This window comes from Gorilla gorilla, chromosome 4, assembly GCF_029281585.2.
Source record: "Gorilla gorilla gorilla isolate KB3781 chromosome 4, NHGRI_mGorGor1-v2.1_pri, whole genome shotgun sequence".
Classification (NCBI taxonomy): Eukaryota; Metazoa; Chordata; class Mammalia; order Primates; family Hominidae; genus Gorilla; species Gorilla gorilla.
In genome coordinates this window covers 95,533,061-95,544,939 of record NC_073228.2, presented here as the reverse complement: position 1 = coordinate 95,544,939, position 11,879 = coordinate 95,533,061, and the positions used below count along the sequence as shown (strand labels likewise).

At 37.6% G+C, this 11,879-nt stretch overlaps 1 long non-coding RNA gene across 1 annotated transcript; it reads right to left on the bottom strand.

Annotated features, from left to right (window-relative positions):
- Positions 1 to 766: 766 nt before the first annotated feature.
- LOC134758566 (uncharacterized) lies at positions 767 to 5,533 on the bottom strand. Its single transcript, XR_010133906.1, has 2 exons — positions 3,544 to 5,533; positions 767 to 2,018 (listed from the first exon to the last, which is right to left on the bottom strand). It is a non-coding gene; the product is annotated as an uncharacterized lncRNA (long non-coding RNA).
- Positions 5,534 to 11,879: the final 6,346 nt, after the last annotated feature.

The following is an 11,879-nucleotide window of genomic DNA, read 5'->3' as shown; positions in this document are numbered from 1 at the left end:
CAAGTGGAGATAATTGAATCATGGGGGTGGTTCCCCCATACTGTTCTCATGGTAGTAAATAAGTCTCATGGGATCTGATGGTTTTATAAAAGGGAGTTCCCCTGCACAAGCTCTCTTGCCTGCCACCATGTAAGACATGACTTTGCTCCCCATTCACCTCCTGCCATGATTATGAGGCATCCCCAGCCATATGGAACTGTGAGTCAATTAAACCTCTTTCCTTTATAAGTTACCCAGGCTTGGGTATGTCTTCATTAGCAATGCGAGAACAGACTAATAGGCATGCAAAAAGTAATAATCACATCATGGAAAATGGGGTATTCATCCCCTTAAGTATTTATCCTTTGTGTTACAATCCAACTATACTATTTTATTTTTTTGAGACAGAATCTCACTCTGTTGCCCTAGCTGGAGTGCAGTGGCATGATCAAGACTCACTGAAGCCTCAACCTCCCAGGCTCAAGTGATCCTCTCACCCCAACCTCCTGAATAGCTGGGACTACAGGCATGCACCACTACACCTGGCTAAGGTTTTTTTAATTATTATTATTATTATTATTATTTGTAGAGACAGGAGTCTCACTATGTTTCTCAGGCTGGTCTCGAACTCCTGGGTTCAAGTGATCCTCCTACCTTGGCCTCCCTTGGCCTCCCAAAGTGTTGGGATTACAAGTGTGAGGCACTGAACCTGTCCTCCAAAGTTTTTAAACAATATGCTACATCCCCATACACCAAAAAAAAAGGTAAAAACTTAGAAATCTGATAGTACTTTGAGGCAGTCTATTTATTTGTTTAAACAATAAAACATTAATGTGGCCAAAATAAATCAAACATTTTATTACTCAGGGTTTTTTTTAATGAAATCTCTTAAATTATCTGTTCTACTCCTTGTAATGGTCAAGGGACATCAAGTATTAGGTTCACTAAGCAAATGGATAAAATATGTGATGTAACTTAAGTAGTAATATTAAAGTTATATTCAAGGTATAGACACCTATACCTTGAACAAAGGTCTTGAACAAAGGATAAATGGCAGAGGTGTAGTCTAACACTATTTAACTGATTTTAACCACTAGGCAGGGGAAATGAGGGATATAAAAAGAAAAAATATGAACATTTCCACAGATTCTGAAATACTTATTTTTAAACATCCTGAACCTATTGCTAATCATCATATGAAAAAAATTACCTTGGCTGCCTCTTAGATAGGTTTGCTTCCATCTATTATTGATGCAAAATAAAATTTGAACAGAAGTTTTCTGAGGAGGTAGCAGAAAACTTTATTAGTATAAAACAAGAAAATATAAATTTTACAAAAGATGAAAGAAAGACTCTGCAATATGAAAGATCAATTCAATACTTCAAGAATCACTCTCCTGAAATAGGCATTTATGTTCAAAATATCAGAAAATTATCAAACTGCACCTTTCAGGATAAATTTGGCCAATAAATGTCATACAAAATAAAACTATCAATTAATAAAATCTGTCTTTCCATTAGTAGTAATAAAAAAATGGCCCAAATGTTTGGTATTATAAATTTTTCATCACACCTGAGTAACTTATACATCAAAGTGACACCATAAATAATATATATGAGAATAATCCATATTTGTCTTAGTTTGAATTTCCCCTAGCAGCATATTCTGCAACCAAGATTCCCCTGCAAGTTGTTGATTTGAGAGATCTCAGGAGACACTGGCAGAGTGAGAAGTCAGTGAAGTGTGTTTTATCAAAGCAGTTACCACTGTGGGAGACTTGAAGTTGGTGTAGAACATGCCCAACCTAGGGGCAAGAGAGCTGGCGTATTTATCCATTGGCTCTCATGGTTTGAGGGCTGCTCCCTAGAAGTGTTAATTCGTGTACCCTTCCCACCTGCTGGGAACACAGGCAGGGTGCTCAGCCCAGAAGAAAGCCCTAAGGCAGTAGCAAAACCACTGCACTACAGGGGTAGGACCTGAGGACATACAGACAGCCGCTGATATGAGATATTTCAGAGCACAGGTCAGCAAACATTTTCTATAAAGGACAAGAGAGTAAATATGTTAGGCTTTGCAGGCCATTACAGTCCCTGTCACAGCTATGCAACTGTGCAGCACAACTGTGCAGCACAAAAGCAGCCACAGACGATACATAAATGAGCACGGCTGTGTCTCAACAACACTGTATTTACAGACACAAATTTGAATTTCATAGAATTTTCATGTGTTATGAGATGTTATTCTTCTTTTGATTTTTTTTCAACCATTTAAAAATGCAAACACTATTCTTAGTTTGCAGCCATGCAAAAAACAGACTGTATTTAGACTTCAGGCCACAGTTTGCAAATCCCTGTTTTAGACTATGAAGATATTTACCAAGCACTTATAAAATCTCAAGGGAGATGACATTCAATTTGCAAGAATATCACATGAGAACATTTAATAACCAATTGAACACAAAATAGCCCTAGTGTTTCAAAAAATAATTTATTTTCATGTTGGTTCACTGCTATATGCTGGAGTTACTGATGAATTATTAAATGCAATGAACATGTATACAAAAATCCAAGTGGTACAAATTATCTCAGACTTATTTAAAAGCTGATAGAGTTCATCTCATTAACTTGTTCTTTTAAGGTAGAGTAATCTTATATCTGATGACTACTAAAACAAAAATGAGGCCGGGCATGGTGGCTCACGCCTGTAATCCCAACACTTTGGGAGGCGGGTGGATCACTTGAGGTCAGGAGTTCAAGACAAGCCTGGCCAACATGGTGAAACCCCATCTCTACTAAAAATACAAAAAGTTAGCTGGGCATGGTGGTATGTGCCTGTAATCCCAGCTACTCAGGAGGCTGAGGCACAAGAATCACTTGAACCCGCAAGGTGGAGGTTGCAGTGAGCCAAGATCACGTTATTGCACTCCAGCGTGGGCAATAGAGCGAGACTCAGTCTCAAAAAAAAAAAAAAAAAGAATGACTATATCACAAAGTTTTTCAAGTGCACTGTGTTAATTTGCATACTTAAATTAACTGTGAAGTTTAAGTAATGCAATCTTAAAAAGCAACTGCAGACTACACTGGGCACACTGCCCATAGGGTAGCCCTGCTCTGCAAGGAGCAGTGAAAAAAAAAAGGCAACTACAGAATGTCATTGTATAAAGGGATATCAGTGAACTGGTTGGAAGCTGGGGCTTCTTTGTCTTGGGCTGTTTGCATAACAAACACATTGTTTTCCTTATTCTATTTATTTATTTATTTTTGAAATGGGGGTCTTGCTATGTTGCCCAGGCTGGTCCCTAACTCCTGGCTTCAAGCAATCCTTCTGTCTCAGCCTCCTAGACTACTGGGAGCCATTGCACCCAGACTACTTTTCTTTAAATTGTAAATTTACTTGGGTCAGGTGGGGTAGACCATGCCAGTAATCCCAACACTTTGAGAAGTCAAGGCGGGAAGATTACTTGAAGGCAGGTATTCGAGACCAGCCTGGGCAACATAGTGAGTCCCCATCTCTACAAAAAAACAAAACAAAACAAAAAATTAGCCAGTTATGAAGGCACATACCTGTAGTCCTAGCTACTCAGGAGGCTGAGGCAGGAGGATCACTTGCGCTCAGGAGTTTGAGGCTACAGTGAGCTATGGTCATGTTACTGCACCCCAGTCTAGAAAACAGAGTGGGATCCTGTCTCTAAAAAAAAAAAAATGTATAGATTGTGATTGGAATTTAATTGGAATTGGTTTCCAGGATGAAAGGAAGAAATGCTATAGATTACAGAAGAATATAAAGTCTCCTCCTCAAAGCTTCCCTTTATGCCCACACTATAGCAGGTAAAAGGGTCAGAGTACCAAAGAACCTAAGCTCAATACTGTAGGGGACCAACCTAACCTCTCTGATCATCATTCATTTATAGAATAGTCATTGAACACCAACTATGCAAAAAGCTCCCGCTAGACGCTGGAGATAGACACAAAAACCTTCCTGTTTGTAAAATGGATATAATTATGTGTCTTAGAGCAAGCATTCTGAATACACAGATAGGCTTCAAGACATTCCGCTGAAAAATATTTGTTGATTAAACCAATATTTCTCAAATACCTTCTATGTACCAAGCCCAGTGCCAAGCCACAGGCTTACAGCAAAAAACAAACACTAGATAAATTTGATGAACTCATAGGACCTACAGTATATAAAGGATACAGACATTTAATGGTAAACAAAGAAGTAAAACAATTATAGACGTTTCTAAGTACTAAGAAGAAAATGAGTATAATGCTATGATAAAGAGAATAACAAAGGTCTTAGAAATTTTTGATTTTTGAGTTATAATTTGTCAGGAACAAATTTTTCTGAGGAGGTTTCATTTCAGCTGAGACCTGAGAGGAAAGATAGAGAAAGTATTTAAAAAGATGATAGCAAGTGCAAAATCCTTTTGTGAGAAAGAACTTGATCTGGCTTTCAAAACTGCCAGCATGACCAACAGATATAAGGCAGAACGGAAATGGGGTCAGAGACGGAAGCGGGTGCAGGTCATGTAAAGCTTTGAGAACATGAAGATACAATTAGAGAGTTAAAAAAATTAGAGTTGAGGCTGACTCCCAATTTTCTGATTATAAAGGATTGATGGTTACATGTAATTTGCAGAGAAAATGGAGACTGAGGAAAAGACAAGTTTGGGTCTATAATCTAAAATTTTACTGGTATATATTAGCTTGAGGTATATACAAAAGCCCTAGTGGGAATGTCAAAAAGGCATGTAGGTATATGAATCTGGAGTTCAGAGGAGAGGTTTTGACTGAAGAAATACTTTGGGAGATTACTTAGCCTATAGGAATACTTTAGGGGAATCTTTAGCCTATAGGATCGCAGGTTCTGAGATTATCAGGGAAGAGTGCTACATTGTTCAATGAATATTTGCTGAATGAATAAATGAACAACTCATTTAAAATGTAAGTCATAAGTCAGAGAGACAAAAATTTAAATCTTGACTGTGCCACTTGTAAGCTGTATGACCTTCTGTAAATCACTTAACAACAGTGAGCTCAATTTTCTCATCTGTGAAAAGGGAAACAATAATAACCAGCTCGCTTGGTTGGTTTTAGGATTAATGAAATTACAGTTATAAAGTGCTTAACAGTGAATGGCACACAACAGCCTCCAGTAGATGTTAACTTTCCTCCACTTGACTTCCACAATACCCAGTGCTGTAGGTGAAACTTCCTACTGCACCTTTACCAAGCAGCTCTTCTCCCCTTCTGCCTTTCTCCCTGCCTTTCTCCCTCCTTTCCTTTGCTTCCTTCCGTTACTGTCTTGTGTGTGCTCTCTCTCTATCTTTCTCTCTCTTTCTGTGTGTGTGTGTGTGTGTGTATGTGTCTTTCTGTTAAAACCCATTGAGTGCCTGCTACCTATATGTATAATGCTTCTCTTGGACACTGAAGATACAGCAGTGAACGAAAGTGTAGTAGCACAGAACACAAGCAATCTTGTGGTTTACATTACCCTAAAAATAGAATTAAACCAAAGACCCACTTAATCTAATTAACAATGATAAAAGTGAGTCACTACAAAAGAAAAAAAAATGACTTAAAAGCAGCCATAAAAAATGAAATCTTGTCCTTTGCAGCAACATGGACGGATCTGGAGGCCATTATCCTAAGAGAATGATCTCAGAAAACAGAAAACCAAATACCACATGTTCTGACTTATAAGTGAGAGCTAAACAATGGGTACACATGGACATAAAGATGGAAAGAATAGACACTGGGGACTCCAAAAGGAAGGAGGGTAGGACGGGAGCAAGGATTGAAAAAGTTACCTATCAGGTACAATGCTCGCTATTTGGATAATGGGTACACTAGAAGCCCAATCCCCACCACTACAAAACATGTGCATATAACAGACACATGTACCCCCGAATCTAAAATAAAATAATTTATTTTTTTAAATTGTCAGTAAAAAGAAGAGAAGCAAAGAAGTTTCCACTAGTTTCTAAAGAGGTAACTAAAAAATTCCACCAATATGAACTCTTCCCTCCCTCGGCATTTTGTTTACCCCATGCTGTGCCCCACCGAGTTGCTTCCTGGATTGTGAAAGGAAGCTCTAAGGAAAGAACGAGGAAGTATACAACTTAATACAGAGCAACAATCACAGAAGCACTTTAATCAGGAGACACAGGAAACTTTTATCTTGAAAAGCTGGAAAGAAAAAGACTAAAAAAAGTGTTAATCCAGTTTTTCTGTCATAGCTTAATATGAGCAATTGCAATCATTCTGTTAAAATAAACGGCTTTCTCACAAAACTTGAGCATTTATGTCCTTAACCTCTTAGACACTTGTCCAGCAGTAAAGCTGGGACAACACTTCCCATTGGAAAGATGGTTGCGGAAATTCGTTGAGGCCATCCACTGAAAGCATCTAGAACAGCCCTGGGTACAAAGCAGACAATTTTTTTTATTATTATTATACTTTAAGTTCTAGGGTACATGTGTACAATGTGCAGGTTACATATGTATACATGTGTACACGTGTACAACAGCACATGTTGGTGTGCTGCACCCATTAACTCATCATTTACATTAGGTATATCTCCTAATGCTATCCCTCCCACCTTCCCCCACCCCACAACAGGCCTCGGTGTGTGATGTTCCCCACCCTGTGTCCAAGTGTTCTCATTGTTCAATTCCCACCTATGAGTGAGAGCATGTAGTGTTTGGTTTTCTATCCTTGCGATAGTTTTCTCAGAATGATGGTTTCCAGCTTCATCCATGTCCCTACAAAGGACATGAACTCATCCTTTTTTATGGCTGTATAGTATTCCATGGTGTATATGTGCCATATTTTCTTAATCCAGTCTATCATTGATGGACATTTGGGTTGGTTCCAAGTCTTTGCTATTGCAAAGCAGACAATTAACAATGTCACTACCAGCTCCTTCCCCTCTCCCTCTTGCATTTTTAAAATAAATTCTGATATTCACACACACACACGCACCCCTAGCTCAATCTTTCATAGAATTGTGAAAAAATAAATTTAGATTTTATTGAACACATCTGATTTCTTTTGGGGAAAGAGTCTTCTCTTGTATTAAGAAAAAGATAGCAGATTTATGTCTATAATGCTTTCATAAATAAATCAAATGCAAGTATAAAAGAACCTACTCAAGACTGAAATTCTGTCATATAACAATAGGTAACATAACAGAAATCTGTCTTTGATTTGTCTTCTCAAGTTCTTGAAATCAACATTTTAAATAATTTTATTTATTAATAGTGTTTATTGGAAAGTGCAGAGTAATTCACTTCTCAGTCATAAAAGAGAAGCTGAAAAGTTGATATTTGGCCACCAGATGGCGCCAAACCCCCAAATATTTTTGTGCCAGGCATTCAAAGCGCTCAAAAGTTAATTTAGAGCTAAAGGTTAGGCACTTGTTTATTGACGTTTATGCTTATATGTACAGCCATCTTGGAGAATCATAAAAAATAATTTCCCACAGATCACGACTCCTTTATGTGACCCTACCAGATTCTTGCTTTGCTGTTGTCATTCTAATATATCTAGTTGAAAAAGTACTTTTCACCACCAGACCCTCACCACATAAGCTTAGTGAAGAATTTATTCATTAAACATTAAACCATGAATGATAAAAAAGTGTTAAATAAAATTTCTCCCAGCTCTCAAGTTTTCGTTATTTTAAATACAAAACAACCCTGTAAAAACTGATTCAAACCAGCTTTCTAGGATCATTAAAGTTTGGGATAGAAAGTAAAAACTGTTTCAGATATATTAACGGGACATGGAAATTTCATTCTTAAGTACTGTGCACAGCTGCTTCTTTCCAAAGAAGCTACCCTTCATATGTGTCTTCTTTTCAACCTGCCAATCTCAGTACTGTGTATTTTTAAACCTGTTCTACATGTTTCTGGATGATACTATAAAGATTTTGAGTTGTCATCTCATTGAAATGATTTCGTTTTCAACATTCTATTTTTTATTTTTAAATGTAGGATACAGAATATACTGAAATTATAGATATTTGACATTTTAAGTTAATAAGTTAGAAATAATCAAAAAGAATATTAGAAATTTTCATTAAGAATTGAAACATATCAATATTGATAGGTTATGCAGTTATAATCTACAACTTCTAAAACCTCAGAAAATTAAAAAACAAAAGTTTATTTCTTGCTCACACTCCAACTTCACTGCAGGTCATTTTGGGCTCCTCCACATCAAACTCACTCTAGGAACCCAACTAAGGGGTCAGTCACCAACTGGAATATTCCTAGTTTCTATAACACAGAAGAAAAGAGCTAGAAAATATATACTTGCCCAAAAAGCTTCCATCTGGAAGTGACACATCACTTTCACTCACATCTCTTCGGACAAATTAGTCACATGGGTACACCAAACACCAGTGGACCTGGAAAGTAGAAACCTGGAAATAGATGATGAAGAGTTGCTATAATTCATAAATATTAAATCATTATACCCATATATAACAATGTTTTGGGGCTACTATGATAAAAAAATTTTATAAGAGTTTCTATGTCCTTACCAAATCTTCTTTGTATTTTCAATCTATGTAGGGTAAAAGATTAAAGAAAATGTAAAAAGTTCTTCTTTTTACAGATATTAAAACTGGAGAGAAAAGACATACTTGAAAAACAAAAATTCTTGCAACAACCAATGCCAGAAATTTTGACAAATATTCTCATAAGTGCTAAAGCAGATGAGTGAGGAAGCACAAGGTGTTAGTTAAAGAGTAACTGAAAGCAAGGAGATTTTATCTGGGTGTCACCAGAAGTGCAGCATTTGTACTGAAGTAGCTGGAGGACATTAGAAAAAACAGACAGAGAGACAGGAATAAATGAGGATGTTAAGGAAGAATTTTACAAAATCTTTACTAAGTTTCCCAGATCAGCAAACATTTTCAGAGACAGAGAGAGAGAGAGAGAGAGTGTGTGTGTGTGTGTGTGTGTGTGTGTGTGTGTGTGTGTGCGCGTGTGTGTTGGAGAGAAGTGGGACGGGTGGGATAGTGGAAAGATATCAATCCTCAAAGTTGCCAACTCACTTTTCCCAAGGAAAATTTTTTTAAAATTCTTCCATCAACTATCAACTCAATTTTATGAAGAATATTTTATCACAAAAAGCTAAAATAATATTGAAATTTTAATTTTGAATAATTTTAGCTTTATACAACCCTAACTTTATCATGTTACTGTGGACCAGTAAAAACTTTGTCACAAGCCAGTTTCTGTGAATAGCTGACCTGAAATGGAAAGTCCAAATTGAGCTTAATAATTTCATCCAGTTGGCAATGAACAACTACTGTACATCCTTAAGTAGAGAGCTGCCTAGAATTGGGGGATGGAGCTGGAAGAAGGAATCTAGAAGAAGTGAGAACTTCCAAAATGACCCTGATGTAACCCTGAAACTTATGGGGACCTAGATTAGGATGCAGACAGAGAAAAAGGAGAGGGGTATTTTAGAAGGAAAACCAAAAGGAAACCTTAAAAATTAGCCTATTTTCCCACTGGAGGAAAGGTTTAGTTTGTTTTGGTTTGGTTTGGTTTTAATGGTTTGTAGAGCAAACAGAGTTCTTAAATGTCTAACACATCAAAATGGTCCATAGATCTTGAAAAAATGCTACATAAACAAAGATATAATCCAGTAATGAGAAAGAACAGTATTTCAACATCTTCCGTGGGTTGGGGGCTATTACTTAAACCTTCATCTGGTAGACTTGACCCCTGGGGAAGGCAGCAAACTGATCTTGTTTATGTAACTCTGATCTCACTTTTGTTTTTACTTTTATCATGACCCATTCAACCACGCAGCTACATGAAAACAATACTGAGGAACAGCCATGTACTAAAGTATGAGATGATTAGTTATTTGTACCTGTGCAACTCTGAAGAAGGAAAGCATTACTTAGCTTAGACTACAAGTATTTATCAAGAATTATTGAAACTGGCCAGGTGCAGTGGCTCACGCCTGTAATCCCAGCACTTTGGGAGGCCGAGGTGGGTGAATCACCTGAGGTCAGGAGTTCGGGACCAGCCTGGCCAACATAGTGAAACCCCCGTCTCTACTAAAAATATGAAAATTAGTCGGGGTGGTGGCAGGAACCTGTAATCCCAGCTATTCGGGAGGCTGAGGCATGAGAATTGCTTGAACCCAGGAGGCGGGGTTGCAGTGAGCCGAGATCATGCCACTGCACTCCAGCCTGGGCAACAGAGTGAGACTCTGTCTCAAAAAAAAAAAGAAGAAGAATTTATCAAACTAAGAGCATATTTTATCTGCAAGTAGTTTTAACCTAAGTAAATCACAGTACTTTTCTTTGTAGTAAAATAATACTTTATTTTTCTGGGGAAAAAAACCTTGTTCGCATTAATTAACTTTTAAAACATATTTCTTTATATAGGGCATTCTTCTCCACCGCAAATAAATCAACAGATGGCATCATTTTTTTAAGAAGACTAAAAATCCAACATCCAATCAAATTCATTATATTGTTATGCATCATTTTGGAAAATGCCTACTGCCATATGTTTTTAAACAATAACAATAGTAAATTTCCCCTCTGTTTTAAATGTAAAATATTTCAAGCTCACCAAAACATTCAGGGAATAATAGAAATATCCAGGCCAGGAGCAGTGGCTCACGCCTGTAATCCCAGCACTTTGAGAGGCCGAGGCAGACAGATCACCTGAGGTCAGGAATTCGAGACCAGCCTGGCTAACATGGCAAAATTCTGTCTCTACTAAAAATACAAAAATTAGCTGGGCATGGTGGCAGACGCCTGTAATCCCAGCTACTCGGGAGGCTGGGGCAGGAGAATCACTTGAACCCAGGAGGTGGAGGTTGCAGTGAGCCAAGTTTGCGCCATTGCATTCTAGCCTGGGTGACGAGCAAAACTCCTTCTCAAAAAAAAAAAAAAAAGAAAGAAAAAAAGAAAAAAAATCTAAGTACCTCCCATAAGTTTTAAACAGAAAACAGAAAATAAAATAATCTGGGCACCTCCACATACACACTAATCAGATTTTTTTTCCCATCCCAGAGATAAATACTATCTCAATTTGATGTGTGTCATTATTATCACACATGCTGTTGTGACTTTGCTACATATGTAAGCATCCATAAGCAATATACAATACTGTCTGGAACATTTTAAAACTTTATATATAGCCTTTCCCATGTTCGTTTTTTCACTCAACATAACGTTGAGATTTAGCCACAGGTTGACACATATAACTATGGTTCATTCATATTTTCCATCACATAAAATTTACTTAATAATTCCCCTGTTTAACAATTAGATATTTTTCCATAGTTGTATTATGAACAATGCTGCCATCACTGTCTTGTCCCAATCTTCTTGTATGCACATGCAAGACTTTCTCTAAATTCCACATCATCGCCCTGTACAGCCTCTCACCAGCAGTATAAGTTCTTTCTTCTCCTCCACACCAACACATCCTTTTATGAAATTTTCTGATTTCATGCAATCTGATGTGTATGAAATGATGTTGCATAAAGATTTTAATTTCCTTTTTCCTGATTACCAGGGAGGTTAAGCATCTTTGCCTCTTCATCTTTTTACCTGTTTCTCTATTGAGTTGATTAAGTTTTTTGTTTGTTTGTTTTTGGAGACAGGGTCTCACTCTGTTGTGCAGGCTGGAGCGCAGTGGCATAATCATAGCTCACTGCAGCCTTGATTTCCCGGGCTCAAGGGGTCCTCCCACCTAAGCCTGTCGAGTAGCTGGGACCACAGGCACAAGCCACTGCCCAGCTAATTTTTTAATTTTTTATAGAGGTGAAGTCTCACTGTGCTGCCCAGGCTGGTCTCAACCTCCTAGGCTCAAGCGATCCTCCAGTCGGCCTCCCAAAGTGCTGGGATTACA